Source organism: Charadrius vociferus, unplaced genomic scaffold (assembly GCF_000708025.1).
Source record: "Charadrius vociferus isolate BGI_N301 unplaced genomic scaffold, ASM70802v2 scaffold498, whole genome shotgun sequence".
Classification (NCBI taxonomy): domain Eukaryota; kingdom Metazoa; phylum Chordata; class Aves; order Charadriiformes; family Charadriidae; genus Charadrius; species Charadrius vociferus.
This window is the reverse complement of record NW_009649588.1, coordinates 1,690,808-1,696,138: the sequence shown is the minus strand read 5'-3', so window position 1 is coordinate 1,696,138 and position 5,331 is coordinate 1,690,808.

Sequence of the window (5,331 nt, the reverse complement as noted above, 5' to 3'; positions counted from 1 at the left end):
GGTCGGTCCCGGCCCGGCTGCACACCCCCCTCCGCGGGGAACCGGGGAAACCCGCAGCCTCCGGGGCTGCCAGGCTCGATTTTCCGACCGGGCTTTATGGGAATATCGATAGAATTAAAGTTACTTGTAATTCCGTGATAAATGAGATGTCTCTAGTAAGTAAGATTAAGTGCAGTGCTATAAAGTTGTTTATCTGAAAAGTAATTCTCAGAAACCTGACTTCTGACACTTGGTCATATATTAAACCGGCTTCTTGAACATTGTACTTCAAATCCTTCCTTCTCCCCTTGCCCGGTCCCTTCCCCCTCGGAGTTCGCTATTTATAACTGGGTGCAGGGTATTACTTTGTAGGTGCGGGCAAGTCGCTGGGTAATTTTTCACCGACTGTGAAAACCATCATTTGCAATAGCCAAAGAATCTCTGCTTAGGAAATAGCATTTGGCTAGTGGATTTACGAATGGATAACGTCTTCTGACTATGCCATTATCGGTACGAGTGCCAGTACTAACATCTGAAAGTCATACAGCATGTACTGTTCCTGGCAGCTAAAAAAGGTAGGGCATACTGCAAATTTAGGAAGATAACTACATCTAGAAATGATTGGAGAGGCAATTCTGCAAAGCTAAAAAATGCTGCCGACATCGCTAACAAAATGAAAATGTAGTCCTGCACGGTCCCGAAACACACCCGCACACACAGAGCCGTGGACATCTGCTAGCTTTATCTTACAGATTGCAATTCCTGACAAAGTTAATACAACTTAACTACTCGGGCTGGCTTTCCTATTTCTTCACGTCGTTGGAATCAACAAAACTTCCAGGCTCACGGCATAAATCCCCCCAGGACAGCCTAATTGTGGTACTGTATATCACTTAACATGCTCACCTATGAGAGACATAAAATGTGTGCTAATATTTTCAAATGAAAAGGTTATTGCTTTTCAGAATGTACAATTGTAGTATTTCACTGGCCTGTTTGATAGATGGTTGTAGAAATGTGGCTCCAGCCCCGTAAAATAGTTTGTTTGGACGTGAGGATTCAAAGTGCCACATTTGCAAACGAGTAAATTTCCTGAGTAAACTCTGAACTCTAGACAAAGGGTATGAAATCGTGTGAGCTAATGGGGACCGTCTCCTAATTGGTACCAATGTAAGCAAGAGCTGCAAATTAAATTGAAGCTCTGACCTACCAGAATGGCAAGTAAAATTATTAGTTGCACAATATTGTTCTCGTGTGATTGTTACACAGAACTGCTGCACCAAAATGTCTCTGCTGTTCAGTTGCAGTAGAGAAAAAAAAGATTATTAGCAATTTTTGGATAACCTTCAGAAGCAACATTCTCCTCCCTACGCTATGCAATTCTCATTTTAGTAGTATTTTTCTTTATTATTTGGCTATTCACAATGGGTGTCTAAACATTTACAGTCCTCTATTAACAGTGTTTCTTCCATAACAATCACACACTTTCATTTCAATTAGAGCTATTCAGGCTTCAGTTTTTCCACAGTTATCGCAGGCCAATTCCCCCAGCCTGCTCCCTTTTCCCAGCACCGTTTGTAACAATCCTGCCCTGAGCCAGGCAGAGGGAAAACTCCGGCGTCCCTCTCATAGCCTCTCGCTCCAGTTTGTTTATAAGCATCCCTGTTTGACGACTTAACGTGGAGCCCTCCTTGCTGCCGGTTTGCTGCTGACCTGGTTCCTAAGCCTTCAAACTAACCTGTATTTATTGTGGGAGAGGATTTTTTTTCTGACAAATAGTGCAGGGGGACGTGAAACATTAACTCCAAATGCGCTCGGATCGCCCTGCGTTGGGACGAGCGCGCCAGCAGTGTATGCAAGACCTTCCATCGCTGAAGAGTGTGTGTGTGTGTGTGTGTGTGTGTATCTAACACAGAAGATTTCACAGAAGCGAACAGGCAGGTTATGAGTTATATGGACTCAGAGTGTAATTTGTTATAACTTAAACACATATCAAGACCAACACACTAAGTACAGTTACTGCTCCTTTTGTTTATCTAGTGTCTTATTTTATGGTGCAGAACTAAACAGTGTCCGCTGAATTTGACTATGAAACCAGCCAAATTGATTTCAGAAAGACTTCTTCAGAGTAACAGAGTGATAAGGCATAAACTGCTCCTAGGTGCAGTGCTAGATAAATCCTTTTAACAGTCTTCAGATCGGTTAACAGGGTAAGTAAATCACATATCACTGTTAGCAGATTTATGGGAGAGAATTAATAGAATCAGACGAGATAATCTGGTAGGGATAAAATTGCTGAGGAAACAGTCCTGCCTTATATTGGAGGGTATGAAACAACAGTCTGATTACTGGGAGTCGTTACGGACCGGTGAATTATGAGCTAAATCATCATAAGAGTAATTCAGTATTTATTAATTCTTTTCTCTTTAAACAACTCGCAGACGCAAATAAAAGCCTCTCTCTCTTTGAAGACACATTCTTTATATATTTTTATTGGATGTAATTTACTATTTGCATTACCTGTATTTACTTCATAATTGAACATTTTGCATTCAAATTTATGTAATGCATTATGCTTGAGAATATATTTCTCCCTTATTAGCATAAACAGTCACTTACCTCATGAATTACTAACAAAGTTTATCTGAAAATATAAGTATATTTTTTATTAAGTGGAGCACAAACATATGCACGATAAATTGTGATTTGCCAGCAGCGTTACAGAAACACACAACAACCCTGTATCGGAGAAGAGGGAAAAGAAGCCGGGGCGAAGAAGGAGAATCAATTACTCTGTGTGTATATACGCGACAATAATTTCTTCTGTCAATGTTTTGTTTATTTTTAATAAAGAATGAGTGACTCAAAGGTTTACTTTAGAAGGAGCAGATGAAATGGGATCTCCACGGTGAATCTCTCTCTTCCCCCCAGTAGTTTCCCGTGGACTTGGCTAACTGCGGCTGTGCCACGGCAGCCTTTGCTGCGGCCGAGCTCCTGCTGCCCCGCTGCTCGCCACCGACGGATGCTGCTCGGAACTCGCTTTCTCAAACACCTCTCTCTCCCTTCCCCTTAATCCTATTTCGATGCGTGGCTTTGAATCCAAATAATCAATATAATTTAGGCCCGTTCTGCGGTGTTAACGCAGCCTTCCTTACGCAGAGAAAACCCCAACCCTATTGGCTTCAAGGACTGCAGGACCGAGTCTTTGATCCCTTTGAAACCCATGGCAAAACTGGTATCGATTTCAGTGGAAGCAGGATCGGGCCCTTGGGGTTAGCAAGTTGTTTATGTCAAAGGGCTGGCGCTGCAAGAAAGGAAAGATGTCAGCGCATCTGCTGGCAGGAAATCAGGTCTGCTCCCAAAAATTCAAAGGCAGAATTCCCAGTTAACTTGTGGCGGATGGCCTTTACGCTCAGGTATTATCACTGTGATACTGCGCGCTAGGATGTCTGCATATTTTGTCCGGGTGCGTAAAGCGAGTCCTCCTGGGAGCATTCAAATGAGCACATCTATAAATGTAGCGCAGCAAAATGAGCTCCTTTTGCCACTCTCGCTTTTCCCCAGCCTGGTACAATCCATTTCTGGGACGACAGTTTTCTGCCCCATACGCGTCTGATACTGCTCTTTTATTTTAAGGCTGAGAAAATCTTCCCTTTAAGCTCACGCTGAGCATCAAATTGGACTCCACTTGCAGCTGAACATCTTGGCTGTCTCTTCCCATCCTCCATCAGCTCCGGTATATTTTATGTAGAATTCTCTCTGTTAATGAAACTTGCTTCTCCTCTCTCTTCACTTTCCAGTTCTGCATTAGCGTTACCGAATGCACCAGACTTGCCACGATTGAAAACTGGGCAAAAGGAGAGGGGGGGGAAAAAAAAAAAAAGTTTTTCTTTTCTTTTCCTATACAGTCTCCTGTTTGGCCAGTCTGCACGGGCCCCTGTTCATTTGTGTGTAAAGTTTCTGTTGCTAAATTAGAAAAAAAAAAGTAGTTTGAAAAAGCAGCCTTAACCACACAGCTTGGTTGCTCTCGTGCAGCATCCAAGTGGGCTTGTGTTTGAGCTCTAGGAATTGCGAGGTATTAGCAGCCACTTCGATTTTCTTCCCCTGGAAGCGCCTGAAGGTCACTATATGGAAGAGGCAGCGTCGGCGCTACACCTGAGTGCGTGAATTTGCTCTCCGTCCCCCGAGTCTGAATGAAGGGACGGCTTTTTAGCAATCAGAATATTTTCACCCCTTGCTTCAAACGCTTGTAAAATGCTCGAAATATTCCAAATAACTTCATGTCACCCAGAAACAGTTTCTCTGTCTGAAGGGAAGACAGCGCAGAGGTGCAACTGAAAAGCTGCCGGTGACTCTAAGACGTGGCTAAAGGTTGGTGTCACAAGATTCGTGTGCTGTGCTTGTTTCATGATGCACGTCCTAGTTTACTAATTTTCATGAATGCCTTTGCCTAAATGTAAAAATCAATGAAGATATTTGATGCTAAAAAATCTATTTATCTAAGAGAAATAAAACCTGGAAGTGCAATAAAGATTTTTATCAAGCTTTATGGTGGAATTTATCATTTATAACTTGGATGATCATGGGCAGTTATATCATGTGGTATTTGCTCTGAAAGTAGCTGAAGTGGGTGAGTAGAGAACCCGGTAAAAACTTGTGCACAAATTAATCTGCAAACTCTGCAGAAGCAGAAAACTAATGTTAGTTAAGGGGAGAGAATAAAGCAATTACATTAATGTTATGTATCATCTGAGCTGCCCTGACAATGCCCTGCAATATGCACACTGTGTTTGTGTCTATTTTAGCTCAGAAAAAATCATTGCTGCTTTTCTCCCTTCTGCTCTGCATTAAGTTGTTTCAACAGTAAGGAATGGTTGCAGTGGCAGCATGAAAAAATAGGTGCATTTTATACGCTATCTCTTTCTTAAAGTCAACCGTCAGTAAGCGGTGAGGACGGCGTGATTCTGACATGACGGTTTGCTGCGTAACTGTGAAGGTTGGGACCGTCTTTATTAAAAGTTACAAACTTCAGTAAATTTTAAACAAATCCATGATTTAATGTCTAGAAGCGAGAGACGGTACAGACATTAATTTTTGGTGATAAACCGCGCTGCGTGCCATGGGCTGAGCGCCACGCTCTGGGCTTATTCAGTGTAAACAGTAAAATACGATAACTGCTTCAAGTAACTGATGGGGTCTTTAGCAACGCGAGGTTCTTGGCTTAGATGACCTAAAAATGTTCATTCTAAGGGAGGAGGGCTGGCGCGGAGCCCTTCCCCGGCTCTCGCAGCGCGGGGAGGGGCACCGCAAAGCGAAGCCAATACCGAGCGGCGGCCCTGTACCCCCCCCCGG